Source organism: Tenrec ecaudatus, chromosome 3 (genome assembly GCF_050624435.1).
Source record: "Tenrec ecaudatus isolate mTenEca1 chromosome 3, mTenEca1.hap1, whole genome shotgun sequence".
NCBI classification, from domain to species: Eukaryota; Metazoa; Chordata; class Mammalia; order Afrosoricida; family Tenrecidae; genus Tenrec; species Tenrec ecaudatus.
Window position 1 is genome coordinate 208,613,194 of NC_134532.1, and position 19,553 is coordinate 208,632,746.

General features: G+C 42.8%; 1 protein-coding gene across 2 annotated transcripts in view; it reads right to left on the minus strand.

Moving 5' to 3' along the window:
- CD38 (CD38 molecule) overlaps positions 1-11,212 on the minus strand; it is a 68,857-nt gene extending 57,645 nt beyond the window's left edge. The window contains exon 1 of one of the 2 annotated variants that reach the window (XM_075545023.1): positions 11,008-11,212. The gene's annotated coding sequence lies outside the window, so the exon portion shown is untranslated. The remainder of the gene's footprint in view (positions 1-11,007) is intronic. The other variant, XM_075545022.1, reaches the window with a different exon arrangement.
- Positions 11,213-19,553: the final 8,341 nt, after the last annotated feature.

Consider the following 19,553-nt stretch of genomic DNA (forward strand, 5'->3'; position numbering starts at 1 on the left):
AGATTCTTGCAGTCTGGTTATAGCCGAATAAAACACTCTTCTAGATTTCAGAACATTATAGTGGCTGTCATTCATTTTAACCCACAACAATTTGGCCAGAGGTAGAGTTAGTCAAGGAGGCTCTTGAACCCAGATGATCCTGTCCAAACCTGCACACCTCATCTGAGCTTTGCAGCAGCATCTGACATGGTTATGGGCACTCATCACCTGCTAACACAGAGTTTGACTCAGTCTGTTCTTATACAAAATTTATAGTCCAGAGAGGAGTTTTCTGGAAGTGCATTGTGGTCTGTAGCTGCTGTATATAGATTAGTTAGCTCAAGGTTGGCCTGTTTTCCTAGGGAGGCTTTGTGCTTGCTATCTGGTTGCTCCAGCAGGCTGCCAGTTGCAACCTCCTTGATCCTCTAAGTAGGACTGACTCTTGAGTTCACTACTGACTTTAGACTTGTGCAGAAGCAATGCACATCACCTGGCAGAATGCCTGGTTTTTTAACTCACTCCGGCTACCCTCTCTTGCTTGCAGGGCACCGGCTTACTTCTATATTTAATCTGGGTAGAACAAAGGGTAGAAGTCAGTTTCTCAACCACTTTTTTAAAATCATTTTGTTGGGGGCTCATACAACTCTTATCACAATCCATCCATCTATCCATTGTGTGATGTACTTTTGCACATTTGTTTCCCTCATAATTCTCAAAGCATTTGCTTTCTACTTGAGCTCTTGGTATCAGCTCCTCCTTTTCCCCCTTCCTCCCCACTCCTGCCTCTCCCATTAACCCTTGATAATATATAAATTATTATTATTTGGTCATATCTTACACCATCCAACATCTCCCTTCACCCACTTCTCCACTGTCCGTCCCCCAGGGAGGGGGTCATATGTAGATCCTTGTAATCTGTTCCCCCTATATCCCTCACCTTCCCTCTACCCTCCCGATATCGCCACTCTCACCACTGGTCCTGAGGAGTTCATCTTTCCTGGATTCCCTGTGTTTCCCATTCCTATCTGTACCAGACTACATCCTCCAGTCCAGCTGGATTGTAAGGTAGAATTGGGATCATGATGGGGGGGGGGGGGAGGAAGCATTCAAGAGCTAGAGGAAAATTGTATATTTCATCATTGCTACACTGCACCCTGACTGGCTCGTCTCCTCCCTGCGGCCCTTCTGCAAGGGTATGTCCAATTTCCCACAGAAGGGCCCTGGGTCCCTACTCTGTACTCCCCCTCATTCATATCTCAGCCACTTCTTCAGCCAAGATTAACCACAGCCTAACAGAGTCAGTGACTTCTCAACTATCCTGTCACTATCTGGTTACAACTCCTGATCACCAAGCTCACAGCTTAGATATGTAGACATCTACCTTCAACATATATAAACTGTATTATGAATTATGCGATCACTGGTTCGTTGATATTCAACAGTTCATGCACATTTCATCCCAAGTCTTTCATGGCAATCACTTCAATGGACCATCACTTATTCCATTTCCACTCTGAGGTTCTTGTTTCTATTCCCCCTTCTTTCCTCACTCTTCCAGACTTTGTCTCTGGGTAAATGCTACCCTTTGGATCACAAGTGGCTGGTTATTCTAAGGTGTATGTACTTCCCTAGTGTTATTTTCCTCCTTCTACGCCTGCCCATGGTTTGACTGAGAATTGAGCTATAGAACTGAATTTCATTCCATATCTGAAGGATGATCAAGGACCATAGACTTTGAGGTTCCATTAGTGTCTATCTGAACAGCAAGCTTGGCCTTTCTTATAGTTTTGAATAAGTTCCATATATCTGTTTTCCTTTAAAAATAACTGCGATAGGTAGGTTTATTGTGCCAGCCTGGCCAATAGGAACATGTGGGATTAATCAGGCTGCAGTTTGATTGGATGGCGAAGAGATGAATGACTCAGCAAGACCCGCCCCTTTCTCTCTTGACCTCTGACGATTGGACCAGCATGCAGCTGCTTTAGCTAGTTCTCTGCCTCAACACGTGAGCTACACTACTTGTGGGACAGCCAACCCATGCATTATGTCGCTAGACCTTGAAGTTCCTTCGAGACCTGATTTGCCACGCTGCTGATGTATACATCACTTGAGCTAGAGGTTAGTGGATCCTGTCATCTTGCATTTCTTGAGTTAGATATCCCATCTGGGCCTGCTTCAATAAGCTCCTGAGCTGCTGACAATTGGTAAACCACTCTGCTGTTTGCTACCTGTGGGCTGACTGCCTACATTGTCCTAGGGAAGGCTCAGCTGTCTGCTTCCTTGACCTTGGACCCAGCTGCCCTCATGAGTTGAAGGAGTTCTAGTATATTAACTGTTTCATGGAAGTGAGTTAAACTGAACCTTCTGTACTGCTGTGTGGACAAATTAGCTGTTATAATCCTTTGTGCTGTATAAATCTACCGATATGTCTATCTATCTATCTCTCTATCTATACTCATAGGTGTCCTGGTTTTGGTTTCTGTAGAGAACCCTGTCTAACACAATAACTAAATAAAATTTCTATTGTGGTTTGAGTGAAATTGACAGAGCAGATTGGTTCCATTCAACAATTCACACATGTGTTCTTTTGTGACATGGATGTCTGTCCCCACAACATAGCAGCATGCTTTCCACTTCTTTCCTGGGTTTACCATTTTCCTCTATCCTCCTTTCCTATCCATTCCTACCTACTATGCTTCACCCCTGGGAAATAACTCAGTAACCTCACAACTCAGACGTCACCTCTATTAATAATAGTATTTTGGTTATCTATGATTTCTCATATATAATGTATACAATGAATCCTGTGAACGTCAGAAATGCCAGGATGGCCTTGTTTTTCTGGGTCTTGCAAGTTTTCTGCCTTTGACCAAATGGCCTGCCACTATTCTATGGCTTATTTTAGTGGAAAAGACTTGTGTCTTCCATCTTTGACAGGTTTTCTGCCTTACACAGTTTCCAGCCCTTGCAAATTTTCTAGCATATGGTTTGCCCCAAATTTATATATGAATGATGCAACTTAACATTATATGATAGATATTTTACTTTGTCTTTAAAGGTCCTTTATAAACAAGGTGCCATTTGTTGTTAAATCACACACTTGAATGTAAATAATTTTTTCTTTTAGTGATTTATCCATCCATTCAGGAAACATCTTAGGTTCAGGAACTCGGCAATAATAAAACGCCTGCCCTTGTGGAGTTTATCAAGCAGAAAACACACAAAATAAATCAGTAAGTGTAGCATATGTGTGAATATTAGGAGGCAAAAATAGAGACAGGGATAAGAAGTGGGAGGAGGCTTGCAACTTTGGATAGAGGACGAGGAAGGCTTCAATAAGATGGTGATATTTGAGCAACAACTGCAAGTTCTGGAAGGAGAGAAAAAAGAGCTTTGCAAAGGTCTTGTGAGAATTAGGCTTTATGTCACCTTGGCTGGGCCAGGATTCTCCCACGATGTCACCTAACACAGTGGGGACAACTCCATGGTGGGGTCTTCTGAGAAGTCGCCAAGTCGTTCTGGGAAGAATAGGGTGCAGGACCACCTCCTCCCACCACTTGTCTATCAGTTTGTTACATTGTGGCGGTTTGTATGTTGCTGTGACGCTGGAAGCTACATTAACAGTATTTCAAATACTAGCAGGGTCACTGAAAGTGGACAGCTCTCAGCAGAGCTTCCAGACGAAGAACAGACTACAAAGAAGAAAATGGCTGTCCACTGAAGAGAAACTAGCCATTGAAAACCAATATTGTCAGATACTGAAAACCTAACGAAGAGCAACAGAACATTGTCAGAGTTGAGGCCAGAAGATGGGCCGCTCAAGCTCATTATATTCTGAGGCCCAAAGGCACTGAAAATATTCCTGAGGAAGAACTGCCTTCTCAACGTAGAGTTGACCGTAATGATGGGTATGGAATAAAAGCCTTTCAGAGTAAAGTTTGCGGGACTTTCACTTGGTGGTGAATCATGACTCAAAATGAAGAAACCAGTTGTCAACATCTACTAATAATAAAAACCTGAACTGTAGGAAGTGTGAATCTATGAAAATTGCAAGTCATTAAAAATGGAATGGGATGCATAAATGTCAATATCCTAGGTCTTAGTGAGCTGAAATGAACTGGAATTGGCCATTCTGTGTTAGAAAATCATATGATTTACTATGCTGGGAATGACACAATCAAGAGGAATGACATTGCATTCACTGTCATAAAGGAATACTGTACAATGTTGTCATAGGATTATACCTATCCACCTTCAAGGAAATCCAGTTAATATAACTATTATTCAGAAGTATGCATCACCAACAAAAGCTCGTGATGAAGAAAATTGAAGTAATCTACCAACATCTTCAGTTAGATACTTGTCAAACGTGCAAGCAAGATGCATTTGTAGCTATTAGAGATTGGAATGCAAACGTTAAAAATAACGAGAAAAGAACGGGAGTTGGAAAATATGGTCTTGGGAACCGAAACGAAGCTGGAGATCACATGGTAGAATTTTGCAAGCCCAAGAACTTGTCCATGGCAAATACCTTTCTTCAACAACACAAAAGGCACATCTACACATGGACTTCTCCAGGTGGAATACACAGAAATCAAATTGACTATATCTGTACCAAGACATGATTGAAAAGCACAATATCAGCAGCTAAAACCAGACCGGGGGCTGTCTGTCTGGTGAAATATATCACCAATTGCTCATATGCAAGTTCAGGTGAAAGCTGAAAAAAATTAAAACAAGTCCAAGAGAGCCAAAATATGACCTCAAGGGTATCTCACCTGATATTCAAAAAAATGTTGATGTATTAAACACTAATGACAGGAAATCTGAGGAGCTATGAGAGGAGATCAAGGACACAATTCAAGAAGAAAGCAAAAGAGAAAATAAATATCAGAAGAGACTCTGACACTTGCCCTTAATCATATAATAGCTAAGGCAAATGGAAGAAATGATGAATCCAAAGAGCCGAACAGAAAAATTTCAAAGAGCAGCTCCAGAGACCAAGTAAAATATTGTAACGAAATGCGCAACGACCTAGTGTTAGTAAACCAAAGAAAAATTTCAAGCCTAAGGTTGCAATATTGAAATATTCTACAGGCAAAATATAGAATGATGCAAGAAGCATCAAAAGAAGGCAGATGGAGTACACAGAGTCACTGAATTAAAAAACAAACAACAGTTGACATTCCACCACTTCAGGAGGTAGCATGTAATCAAGATCCAGCGATATTAATAAAAATTCAAGCTACCCTGAGTGTATAAGCCAAAAACAAGGCTCCAGGAATTGATGGAATACCAACTGAAATGTTTCAAAAGACTGGTGAAACTCTAGAGTCATTGACTTGTGCAAGCCTACCAATTTGTAAGACTGTCGGGAAACATTGTCGCGTTCCCCCGGGGAGGATTTCTTGGGTGCAAAGACCGTGAGTAAACGGTGAGTGTATAACTGTTTCCATTCTCCAGGAACTCCTGGAGACACAAGAACGCCATCAGGTCAAAATGTTCTCCAATATGAGATTTTTTTTGGTTAATCACACAAGAATGTTTGTTAGTCATATAAGACTGTTTGTTGATTCTAAATCATGAACACATTTTGAGCCTGACGTCATTGTGCCCTAGCACTGCACCAGCATTTCAACTTCTGTAAAATTTCTCCCTTGGTGTGCAAATAAAAACTGGTGAGTGGAGAAGCTCATCTTCTCTCCATTGAGACCCTTGCCTTTTCCCTCATGACGCAATCTCAAGTTTTAACTAATTGCTCTGTGCATCTCAGATAGCTTCCAACTGGCTGGAGGGCTACACGTCACCAACTGACTGAGCGAGATTCCATGTTTGTCCTCACTCCAAAGAAAGGTGACCCAGTAGAATTACTCAAATGATAGAACACGGTGGTTACAACAGTGAGCTCCGTCATGGGAACAGTTAGGAGAATCATGCCGGACCGGCCAGTGTTTCCTTCTGTTGTGCATAAGGTCACTAGGGGTTAGAATTTACCTAATAACAACAACACAGAACAATGTCATGAATATCACATGCAAGTAAAATTTTGCTGAAGGTCATCGAATAAATTTGCTTCCGTACATGGATAAGGAGCTGCCAGAGGTCCAGGCAACCAGATTCAGAAGAGGAGGTGGAACATGATTGCTGATGTCTGGAGGATGTTGGTGGCAAACAGACAAATCAGAGAGATGTTTATTTGCTTTTCATGGTCTACATCAACACATTCAATTGTGTGGATCATAACAAACTCTGGATCTTCTCGAGAAGAATGGGAATCCCAGAACAATTGATTGTTTCCATTTGGAACTTCTACAGGGATGAAGACTCAGTTGTGCCAGGAAAACAAGGGGATAGGGCATGACGTAAAATCAGGAAAGGTGTGTGTCAGGATTATATCTTTTCACCATACTTATGTGATCTATACACTGAGCAAATTCGAGTATCTTGATTATATGAGGAAGAGCATGGCATCAGGATAGGAGGAAGGTTTATTAACAACTTGCTTGCTGAAAGTGAGGGGCACTTGAAGTACTCTCTGAAGAAGGACAAAGTTTGCAGCTTGCAGTATGGAGTACAACTTAATGTAAAGAAGTCCAACGACCTCACAAGCTATGCCAAAATGTAACACCCACGATAAAGGGAGAAGAGATTGAAGTTATCATGGATTTCACCTTGCTTAGATCCACCATCTATGCTCATAGAAGTAGCAGTCAAGAGATCAAATAACATTCCACTGGGTAAATTTGCTGCACAAGACCTCTGTAAAGTATTGAAAAGCAAGGACGTTACTTTGAGGACGAAGGCGTGCCTGAACCAAGCCATGGCATTTTCAGTTGGCTCATATGCTATTGAAAGTTTGCCATTGAATAAGACAGACCACAGAAAAATGATACATTTGAATTGTGGGGCTAGAGAAGAATATTGAAAGTGCTAAGGACTGCCAAAAGAACAAATACATCTCTCTAGGAGAAAGTCAAGCCAGAACTCTCCTTGGAAGCAAAAATGGGGAGACTTTATCTCACATATTTCGGACATGTTGTCGGGAGAGACCAACCCCTGGAGAAGACACCAAGCTTTACCAAAAGTAGATTGGCCCCATAAGAGCCTCAAAGAGATGGATTGACACAGTGGCTACAAAACTGGGCCCAAACATGAGTCAGAACTGACTCTCTGGCACCTACAGCAGCAACAACAACCACCTTGTCAGTCTGGTCAAAGCCTTGATGCAATTGAAGAGCGGTTTCATTCAAGATGTGGCCCACTTAGTATAAATGGACTCTGAGAGGATGCTAGGTCATTTCTACTGTTCGATTTTTTGCATCTGGTTTGCCAACCTCCTACGAAATTGCCTGCCAATCTCAGGGGTCATGCGCAGACTGCCAGCCTTGCTTTCATTCCATTCTGCATCCATCAGCCTATGTGGTCTCCCTGCTTCGTTTTCCTACTTCCTGCAGTTACCCAAGTCAGCAGAAGAATCTAGCTTATATTTGACCCACAGACTTGAAAGAGACTGGACTCACCTATTCCCCCAACTGTATGAGCCTTTTCTTTCTCAAAGCCATGTTATTGGGAATTGATACAGGTATCATATCATTCCACAGTTCATACACCTCAAGCAGTGCTGTACAATTGCCACCACAACCAGTTCCAAACCATTCTTCTTCCTGAACTCCTGGACATCAACCCCCTGGTACCGCCCCACTATCACCACCACTGTACCTCCCCAGAAACCCCATTTGACTTGCTGTCCTTATAGGTTTATCAATCCTGGGTTTCATATACTGAAAAACAGAAAAACATATAACAAAAATCCAAGCGGGTGACCCCAAATGACATAACACATCTGAGATAAACCCTTCTATGAACAAACAAACAAAATACAGAAAATGTTAAAACCCAGATCAGGTCTAACGTGCCTGAGAGGGGTCAACTGCCTAGATTGTAACCGTTCAAATCAGGTTTATTCTGTTGATCATGTCAAGTCTTCTCTCCAATGCACTATGTTTAGTAACCATTTTCCTTCCATCCCTCTAGTACGGATAGAAGGAAATTAACGGAGGTTTATTTTCTATGTCGTCCCCACAAATGTATGTTGGGCTCCCACGGTTACTCAGAGCCTTCTGCTAACTAGAAATCTCTCCATTTACACTCTGATACTATTGTGGGGCTAGGCTGTTTCCAACTTCTTGCTATTGTGAACTGAGCTGCAACGAACATGGGGGAGTTTATGTCTGTTGGTGCTCTGTTTCTTATTTCTGTGGGGTTTGTGCCCAGTAATGGTATTGCTGGGTCATATGGTCTTTCAATTGTCATCTGTTTTAGGAATCGCCTTATCGGCTTCTGCAGTAGTGGCTGTACCACATCCTCTCTGGCATGTGTCGTTCTCAGTTTTGTTTTTGTGAAGATTGGGCTACCGTTAGAAGGCATCTCAAGGTGGTTTTGACTGGCATTTCCTGGATGGCTAGTGAACCAGAATGAGCCATTTCTTTACTTGAATATGTTTCTGTCTTACACAGACAAGCACCGCAGATAATGTTTCTCTAGAGAACCCAGCCCATCACAGGCCCTACGGCAGAAGTACGCCTCCTGTGCTCAACCCAAAGCAAAGGTGCATTTGCACTGTGCCGTTGGAGCACAGGAAGCCGGGTGTCGTGGTGGTTAGGCACATGTTTTCTAAATGACAGGAAGGATGGTTTAAACACACCAGGTGCTCCCCCGGAGACAGATGCCGCCATCTGCTTCTATAAATATTTCCTTCTGGTGGTTGGAGTGGGGGTTGTTTGCTTGTTTAAAGATTTCAAGCCTTGAAACCCCTATAGGGCAGTTCTACTCTGACCTACAGGGTCAGTAGGATGTGTGAGAAGGAGCGAGGAGACTAGGAGCAGGGGATGAAGATTTTTTAGGGATTGAATTGTATCCCCTAACCTATGTGTTATAAAGGCTAACCCTTAGATTTGTGGTTGTAACCTCCTGTGGGAATGAGGTTTCTTTGTTATGCAGAGGGTGCGGCTCCAGTGAATCTCCTTTGAGATCTGAAAGAGGGGGTTAAGCAAGGAAGCACAGTGAAAGGGAAGAGTTACACCTCACAGTCATCAAAGAACCTGGCAAGAGAGGCTGCAGAGAGACTGTCCCCCAGGGCAGACGCAGAGAGAAAGTTGTCCCCTAGACCTAACGCAGGGTGCTCACACTTTTTCAGCATGTGAGCCAAAATGATCTACCCAAACTACCCAAACTACAAAACTGCAAAGCATGTTTTTATTTATGTATGTATTCATAAATGCATTGAGAATTCTTTTTCTGTACGATGTGTTTGTGTACCTTGCATAACCGCATGAGTCCATTGTGCACAGCACAACGCAGTTAACTATGTGCACTTTTTGTCACGACCTGAGTTTACTCTCATGACTCGCACTGAATGGAATGAGCCAGGGATGCCTAGTCCAGACAGCAGTCAGCCAGCCTCAAGCACACTTCTAAATGATAGTCAGTCATGGTGGAACAGTACTTGGACTTCATGATCTCTATGTGGGAAAAGGCTGACTCACAGAAATAAGTAGAGCCGACTAATAGACAAGGAGGTAGCACATGTGCTCATTTTGGGGTACTTTCCCTCTGCGAGTAAGTCCCAGAACTGTTCATGCGCTCTGGACTTGAGCTGAATGTCGGTTTGTAGTATCAACATCTCTCATTCCGTATGAAAGTGATACCTTTTTGTCTTCTTACTTGACCCAGCTCCCCCACTCATTTTTACCCTTTCTTGCGTTTAAGGAGGGGAAAAACCAAGGTCTAAAAATTGGCGATAACTTAGCTTGTCAGTTTTGATGCACTTAGAGCGGTTGTTTGCGCATGCGTTTGACATCTAAGATTGCATCTGATTGGCTGCGCTGTATATCAGTTAAGTGGCGGGATTGATGATAGGCTTACGTCTATTTTTGAATGCCGTGCAATCTACCCTCACTACATTTGCAATCAACTAGGAGATCGTGATCGACTTATTGAGCACCCCTGACCTAGAGCCGCCTCCTAAACCGTGCACGATCGCGCTTCTGTTTGTTGCAGCTACCCATGAAGGGCGTTTCTGATTGGGCAGCGCGGGATGCTCACGACAAGGAGAAAGACCGCACAGCCCGTGGGGAGGAGAGGCTTTGCTGTCCAGAAGACATGATGTGACTCAACCTTTTCTCAAGCTCACTTGGCTTCTGGTTGAGAAGAAACGGGAGAGGGTCACAGTCAGAAACAGAGAAATTGCATCCCACACTGTTGCCAGGAAGGCATCAGTGGGTGTGGTTGAATTGGGGGCATATTTTGCAGATTGCGATGACAGGATTTCCTGATGGATCAAAGAGGAACGAAACACCACCTGGTTTTAGGCTTGCGGAACTGGCAGGATGACATTGCCATTGACTGGACTGGGAAAAACCGGGAGGAAGACCCCTGCTGTGCAGATGAGGTGTGAGGCATTCACTGCCCACTGGATTAGTCCTTTGTTGCTGCTATCACAGACACTCCACAAAGGGGTCGCTTTACAGAACAGAACCTGTGTTCTCAGCGTTTGAGGTTAGAGGCTGAATTCAAGATTGTTGTCGGTTGAATGGTGCCACCCGCTCTCCTGCCATCTCTGCTTACAGCCTTATTTTAACCCTGGCACAAAGACATCCCATTTCTCAATAGAATTATAATCATAGATTTCAAGGTTAGAATTTACAGCACACGTCTTGGGGCAGGGGCGGTAGTTGGGGTGGGGCGTGGGGTGCAATCAATAACACACACCAGAGACACATGACAGAGTTTAAAAATATCAACCCATGCAATCCCAAGAACACTATCATGAGGCAGATGAAAGGCTTACCTCCACTTTGCCTGGGGGAAACTGAACCACAGAAAGAATAAGTGACTTGTCTGAGGTCACCTAGCTGAGAGACGTTGGAACTGACACCCGAACACAAGGAGAGAGCTCAGGAGCAGACACAGAAGCTTTAAAAAAAATCTTGAGATTGCATTATATTTCAACCCCATGGTCCCACGAACCTTTTGAAGTTCCCTTGTGTTCTTCCACGCTAAACATAGATGAGATCTCTTAGTTGCTCGGAAACAACAAATCCTCGCAGTTACGTAACTGTTGATTCTCACTAAGTCTACTTCTGAGCCAGTCTCTGTGGATCGGAGACAGCTGTGCTCTGATGCGCTTACGTAAGCCTGGTCGCAGCCAGAGCCGGGGCTGGAGCTACATGGAGGAAGGGAAGGGTCCAAGGACAGGGAGAGCAAACTCTATCGCCAGAAGAAGCGTGAAACGATGCTGAAAAACAAAACAAAAATAACCACACAATTGCATTCATTGATGTCACATAGCCCACACATAGCAACAGGGCCAAAGTGCATACTTCAGTCAGTCTCAAAGCATCCCGAACACCCCTAACTCCATGCCAGAATGAGTCCGACAGGTTGCTTACAACATGTTTACTTGATTGCCCGAGACACCCATGCTCTCTGGGCTTATATTCCAACACAAAAAGGCAAAAGGTCAAATATCTCAGCTGGGAGGAGGAGCACATTCTAAGAGGAAATGGCACTGCCTTCTCAGCCAAGCCGCCTTCAGAGCGAGCTGAGGTCAGGTCACAACAAGCACACTCAACAGAAAGACCAACAGAGAGTGCCCTGACAGTGAAGGGCCAGCCGACTTGGCCTTCACTGTGGCTTTGTTTTCTTGGGCTGGACTTTTTTTTTTTTAACTTGATAGATTGCAAAGATCTGTTTACTTCACGAAGTCATTAATAGTGAAACCAAACCCAAACTAAACTCACTGCCATAGAGTCAATGCCGACTCACAGCGGCCCTATAGCACAGGGTAGAACTTCCCTGTGAGTTCCTGAGACTGTAACTTTTCATGGGAGTGGAAAGCCCCTTGAAGCTGCTGGTGGTTTTGAACTGCTGACCTTGCAGGAAAGCAACGTTCCCCTTTATATATCAGGAAGACATCCCTTCTTGTAATGTAGCAAGTACATCAGATAACTTTTTTTCAGGCTCTAATATCAATCCTCTGTTCATACATAATTTCGACAATTAAGAGGAGGCTAAAGGGGGGAATTTAAATTCCCCTTAGCCCCTTAAATCAGAAATAATTACCATCGATATTAATATTTTGGTGATGCCCTGGTGGTGCTATCAGTTAAGCATTAGACTGGCTAATCCCAAGGCCAAGGGTCCAAAGGTACTAGTCGCTCCTTGGAGAAACATGAGGCTGTCTGCTTCCCTAAAGACTTCTCACTGCCGTCGAGTTGATGCAGGTTCGTGGTGACCCTATAGGCAGGGTAGAAATGCCCTTGCGAGTTTCTAAGACTATGACTCTACAGTAGTAGAAAATCCTGTCTTTCTCCCATGGAGCCACCAGTGGGTTTGAACTGCTGACCTGTGCATAACAGCCTATTACATTACCACTACACCACCAGGGTTCTTAAAGATTTTCAGCTGCAGAAACCCTGGATGGGGTTGCTATTTGTCAGGATTAAGTCAATGGCAGTGGGTAAATTGGGTTGGTTTATATGATATATATTTCATGCCCTAACCAGTACAACTTAACGTTATCTGTGAAATATTTTATTTTGTCTTTAAATATTTTTCAAAAATAACATGTTTCATAGTGCATAATTCCCATATTGTTGTCATTCCATAAATGGTTTTAATTTCCTGTTAGTTATGCAGTGAAATGAAATCTCATAATAGGAATCTGTCACCTGTAACTCCCACCAAGCGATGGGGTGGCACTATGCAAATGGGGCATGTGAAGCTCTCGTAGAGGGGATTGGTCCATTTCAGTTGCCATTCCTCATGTAGAAGAGGGCATCCCAGAAAGAGAATTCCCAGAACCACCAAGGAAGAAGAGTCACCAACAGAGCACATTTGAAGTCCCTGGCACTGCATCAGAGGTGTCTCACAGTGTGACCAGAGGCAGAGACACAGAGGCTACGTGACAGAGCAGAGGAACTGCCAGGAGACTATGAGGCCGTGAGACAAGACAGCAGGAAGGCTTCCTGGCCCATGGAGGCAGCGGCCAAGGGACCACATGGCTGAGAGGCTGAAAAACTCACTGGCTGAAGAGGGACATATTTTCTGACCTGGCTTCTAGTAACCCCTTAATTTCACTAATAAACTCCATCATTGTGACAGAGAGGTGCCAGAATAGACCAAGAATTATGGAGGATGGAGGCATGTCTGATGTCTGCCTCGTGGCAATTGGCATTGAACTGATGTGGAGATGGAGCCTTCTTCTCTCTTGTTTCCCCAGAGGAAGCTAGTTGTGGCTGCTGGGCCATGTCCACAATTTTTCATGCTTTGGTAATCTCCAAAATATATCCCCTTGAACGTCACTATTATTTTCTTGTGATGAGTATCTTAAATTGGAGTGAATATATGCTTGATGTTAAAAGAAAGAAAGGAGCAAACATTAAAAGAAACAGAACTAAAGCATATAACAAAGTTATGATCCTTAAAACTCATGAGAAAAATCATGTAGCTTAGTCTTGCAACTTACATTAATTATCAAAAACACCACCAGGAAATCACCAGGAAATAAGTTATGCTTTTGTTTGATTTGTAATTTAATTTAGGTCCTTTTCCAAATAAAAATATATAATGTATAGTCATGGGAAAACACATAACTTTATCACTAAGAAAATAGGAACCGCCATAACCCTATTATCTAGAGAAAACTCCTGTTAAATTCCAGAATTTTATATACAGAATCCCTGGAATGTGTAAATGATTGACATGCTCAGCCGATAATTTAATGTTGGTAGTTCAAGTCTACCTAAGAAGAAAGGCCTGGCAATATATTTCCTCACAAAATCAACCATTATAAACCCTATGGTACCAAAACCAGGGTACCATTACCCTGGTACCAAAGGCAGACAAAGATACTTTAAGAAAAGAAGATATCACTTAAAGACAGGCATAAAAAAATCTCAACAAAATGCCGGTAAACAGAATCCAACCACATATAGAAACAATTATACATCACAATCTCTCTCATGACTACCAGTCAGCACAGACTCAGAGGTATGACCCTGTGGTTGCCAAGATGGTACTGTTTCCAGAGTAGAGAGCTCCATCTGTCACCCAAAGAGCTGCTGTTGGTTATGAACGGCCATGATCAAGTGGAATCTATTCTAGGAATGTGATGTTGGTTCAACATTAGAAAGTCCATCAATGTAATACATTACATGAACAGAACAAAAGTAAAGAGCCCCATAGCCATCTTAATCAACACAGATATGGCAGAATAATAAAGTCCAAATGGCTGCAGCAATACGTTGATAAGGAACTGTCAGAGGTTCACATTGTATTCAGAAGAGCATTTAGAACAAGTAATAAAATTGTTAACATTATGTGAATCTTGGCTCAAAGCAGAGATACCCAAGACACAAATTTGTGTTTTATTAGCTATACCAAGGCATTTGACTAGATGGGTCATAATAAACTATGTATAACCCTGACAAGAATGGGAATTCCATAACACTTCATCGTGCTTATATGAAACTCGTACGTAGATCCAGAGACAGTTGTGGGAATAGAACAAGGTAATACTGCATCATTTAAAATCAGGAAAGATGTGCAAAAGGATTGTATTCTTTCATCATACTTATTCAATTGGTATGCTGAGTAAATCATCAGAAAGCTGAATTATATTAATAAGAATGTGGCATCAGGATTGGAGGAAGGCTTATGAACAACCTGAGATATGTATAAGACACAGTCTTGTTTCCTAAAAGTGAGGAGTACTTGAGGCACTTGCTGATGAAGATAAAGGATTACAGCCTGCATGATGGATTTTAACTCAATGTAAAGAAGGCCAGATTCCTCACAACTGAACTGATCAGTAATATCATGGTACTTGGAGAAAAGATTGAAGTTGTCAAGGATTTCATCTTGCTTAGATTCACAATTAATGCTCATGGAAGCAGCGGTGAAGACAGCAAAAGACGTTTTGTATTAGGTAAATCTGCTACACAAGACCTCTTTAGAGTACTGAAGAGCAAGAGTGTGACTTTGAAGACAAAGGTGGGCCTAGCCCAAGCCATGGGATTTTGCATTGCATCTTATTCATGTGGAAGTGGGACATTGAGTGAGGAAGACTGAGGAATAGATGCGTTGGAATTGTAGAGCTGCAGAAGACTATTAAAAATCCCCTGGACTGATACAAAGACAAACAAATCTGTCTTGGATGAAGTCCGGCCCGAGGACTCCCTAGAGGCAAGGAGGGGAAGATGTCATCCTACATACTTTGGACATGCTGTCAGCAGAGATCAGTCCCTGGAGAACGATATCAGGTTTTGTAAAATGGATGAGCAGCACAAAAGCGGAATGGCCTTGAGGAGAGGGACTGACGATGGGCTTGGCCTTGTGAGGAGCGTGCAGGACTGTGCAGGGTTTTGTTCTGTTGTGCGAAGAGTCACTATGGCTAGAACCCAGTCAATGGCACCTAACAACATAATTAATCCAAACAGAATACCTGTTCACCCGGCCCTAAATTGATTGAAAGTGGTTGATTTTGAAGATTGCATTTCTTTCTCTCCACTGGGGAAGGAGAATCCCGAGGGAGCATAGTTATACTCTGAAGCACATGAGTCAGAGCTGATTGGACAGTAGCTCATATATGTGTTGCTGATAAATGTCATTAAATCCTTTCTGACTTGAAGCAACCCTATGTACAACAGATGAAAGCGCTGCCTCCTCCTTCATCATCATCTGGATTGCTATGCATGACCCCATTGGGGGGCCATCGTGTCAATCCATCGCCCTGAGAGCCTTCTTTTTCTTAGCTGACCTTTACCAAGAACGGCATCCCCTTTATTTTATCATTTTATTAGGGGCTCACCCAACTCTTATCACAATCCATGTATACATAAATTGCGTAAAGCACACTTGTACATTCATTGTCCTCATCCTTCAACAGTTTCATTTTCTTTCTTTTAAATCGTTTTATTAGGGGCTCATACAACTCTTATCACAATCCATACACACATCAATTGCATAAAACACACCTGTGCATTCATTGCCCTCATCATTCAAGAGTTTCATTTTCTCTTTTATGTAATCGTTTTATTAGAAGCGCATACAACTGATCACAATCCATGTACGCATCAATTATGAAAAGCACATTGTACATTCATTGCCCTTATCATTCTCAAAACATTTGCTCTCCACCTAAGCCCCTGGCATCAGCCCCTCATTTCCCCCTCGCTCCCCGCTACCCCTCCCTCATGAACCCTTGATAATTTATAAATTATTATTTTGTCATATCTTTCCCTGTCTGATATCTCCCTTCACCCACTTTTCTGTTGTCCATCCCTCAGGGAGGAGATCACATGTATATCCTTGTAATTGGTTCCCCCTTTCCTAACCTCCCTCCTTCTACTCTCCCTGTAGCGCGCCACTCACACCCCTGGTCCCGAAGGGATCATGCGCCCTGGATTCCCTGTGTTTCCATTTCCTATCTGTACCAGCGGAAAGTTGTATTTTTCATCATTGCTGCATCGCACCCTGACTGCTCGTCTCCTCCCTGAGACCCTTCTGTAAGGGTCTACAAATGGGTTACATTTGTAGCCTACAAATGGGCTACAAATGGGCATTGGGTCTCCACTCCACATTCCCCCCCTCATTCACTATGGTAAATTTTTTTGTTCTGATAATGCCTGATACCTAATCCCTTTGACACCTCATGATCGCACAGGCTGGTGTGCTTCTTCCATGTCGGCTTGGTTGCGTCTAAGATAGATGGCCACTTGTTTACCTTCAAGCCTTTAAGACTCCAGATGTTATATCTTTTGATAGTCCAGTACCATCAGCTTTCTTCACCACATTTTCTTATGCACCCATTTGTCTTCAGCGATCATATCAGGGAGGTTAGCACACAATGATATGGATTTTTTGTTCTTTGATGCCTCATAACTGATCCCTTCAGCACCTCATGATCACACAGGTTGGTGTGCTTCTTCCATGTGGGCTTTGTTGCTTCTGTTCTAGATGGCTGCTTGTTTACCTTTAAGCCTTTGAGACCCCAGATGCTATATCTTTTGACAGCCGGACACCATCAGCTTTCTTCACCACATTTGCTTATTCATCTGCTTTGTCTTCAGCGGTTGTGTTGGGAAGGTGAGCATCTTAGAATGCCGGTTTAGTAGAAGAAAGTATTATTGCATCGAAGAAGTTTTTGAGTGGAGCCCCAATGTCATTCTGCTACCTTAAGACTAAACCTATAAATATATTCACATAGATCTATTTCCCCATCTTTATATATAAATACATTTGCATATGTACATGCCTTTATTTAGACCTCTATAAATGCCCTTTGCCTCCTAGCTCTTTCCGCTACTTCCTTTGATTTTCCTCTTGTCCTATTATCATGCTCAGACTTCATTTGGTTTTCAATAATTCCTCTTGGTTACATTACCCTTGATCATGCCCTACCAGGCCTCCCACATCCTCCTCACCACCAATTTGGATCACTTGTTTTCCCTTGTCCCTGGGTTTGTTAACATCACTACCTTTCCCCCAACCTCCCCCTCTCCCATGTCCCCCCGGTACTGTTGGTCCCGTTGTTTTCTCCTCCAGATTGTTCATCCAGCCTATCTTATTTAGATAGACCTGCGGAGAGAATAACATGCACAAAAACAAGATAGAGCAAAACCAAGCAACAGTATACAACAAAACGACAAAAACAAAACAAGAAAGAAAAGCTTGTAGTTAGTTCAAGGACTGTTTATTGGCCTTTAGGAGTGTTTTCCAGTCCAGTCTGTTCTGGCACCATACCCTGGCCTCAAAGTCCACCTTCAGCATTCCTTGGGGACCTCACTGCTCCTTTCCCTTGCTGTTCTGTTGCACCTCCTTAGTGTTTTGCTTCGCTGTGGCAGGATCAGATCGGCAACAATTACTACACTGTGTCTCTGGTGTTGTCTCCTGTAGGGCTATGGGTCAGTGGGGCCGGCCATGTGGTCCTCTCTGTGGACTGGCTACTCCAATTGGGAACATCGTCTTCAGGGCCTGGTGGACCAGGATATGCTCCACTCTCTCCTACTTCCCCTTCATCTGCTCCCGTGTACTCTGATCAGATATGTCCCCGTCCCGGAGCTGCAGATTCAATGCCGTCCTTTGAAATAAATTCTGGGGGGAGGGACAAGTGAAGGACGTCCTTTTTCAGGTACGGCTCCTCCTGATGCCAGGCCCAAAGCAAGTGAGAGGAGTTTCATCAGCCTTGATTATAAGAATCTTTCTGGTCATGCTTCTTCCAAGGCAGACTTGAAGGTAGTTGCCCATTCGGGGTACTTTCCAAATTCTTCATCAACACAATAATTTATTTCTCTGCAGACTTCCTTATTCAAATTTACAACTTTCATATGCATATGAGGTGATTGAAAATACCATGGCTTGGTTCAGGTCCACTTTAGTCCTCAAAGTGACATATTTGTTCTTTAACACTTTAAAGAAGTCTTGTTCAACGCATCTGCCCAGTGCAATGCAAGGTTTGATTTCTTGACTCCTGCTTCCATGAGCATTGATGTGAATGCAAGCAAAATGAGTCCTTGACAAATTCAGTCTTGTCTGTACTTATTTTGATGTCTAGGTATTTGGGCTCACTTGTGAGGACTTTGTTGTTCTTTACATTGAGTTGTAATCTCAATTGAAGACTGTATTCTCTGATTTTCACTAGTAAATGCTACAAGTCCACTTGGCTTTCAGCAAGAAAGTTTGGACCATGTGCATAATACAGGTTATTACTGAGCTTTTCTCCCATACAGATGCCACGTTCTTCTTCATATAGTCTGGCTTCTCTGATTATATGCTCAGCGTACAGATTGAATAAGTAGGGTGAGAGGATACAGCCCTGATGCACACCTCTCCTGATTTTAGACCATACACTATCACACACTAAATACATATAACAATACCACATTATTTTTAATGAAGTCCTAAAATCACCACAAAAATAAAATCGACAAAATTATTGATTCATGCACTAGCGCATGCAAAACTGTGTTTAAAATTTTACTGCATAACCAGGCTATGAACTAGATTCCAGGAACATAAAGCCTTGCAATATGGGGTGCATGCCCTGTACTTTCTATTTGGAGAAGGAATGTCTGTTAAATAAGCAAAATTGTTCATTGTATACATCGTGAGGCAACCTGATGCCCAGAGTGTGGTGGCCGGAGTTAGGCACTGATTCACTCATCGATCACAAGTTTTCCTAGAACTTCATCTCCAAGTTACCACACTGGGACTAGACTGGAAGGTGAGAGCAAAGACAGGACATATTTTTTAGAATCTGAATATATGTCTGCACCATCATGTATATGTACAAATATAGTGCCTGACCTATGATAAACTCAAAATAAATTGAATAAATATAGCTCCCCTGACATATGCATATGTCCATCACCTTATTTATTTATTTTCTGAGCATAAATGATGACAGACAGGTTTTTTGCTTGATGGGTTGTTTTCCATTGGCAATTGGTGCTCCTTGAGCATGGTTTGAAGGCACTTCACTCTGGTTTGTGTCACTCCCACCCCAACCCACA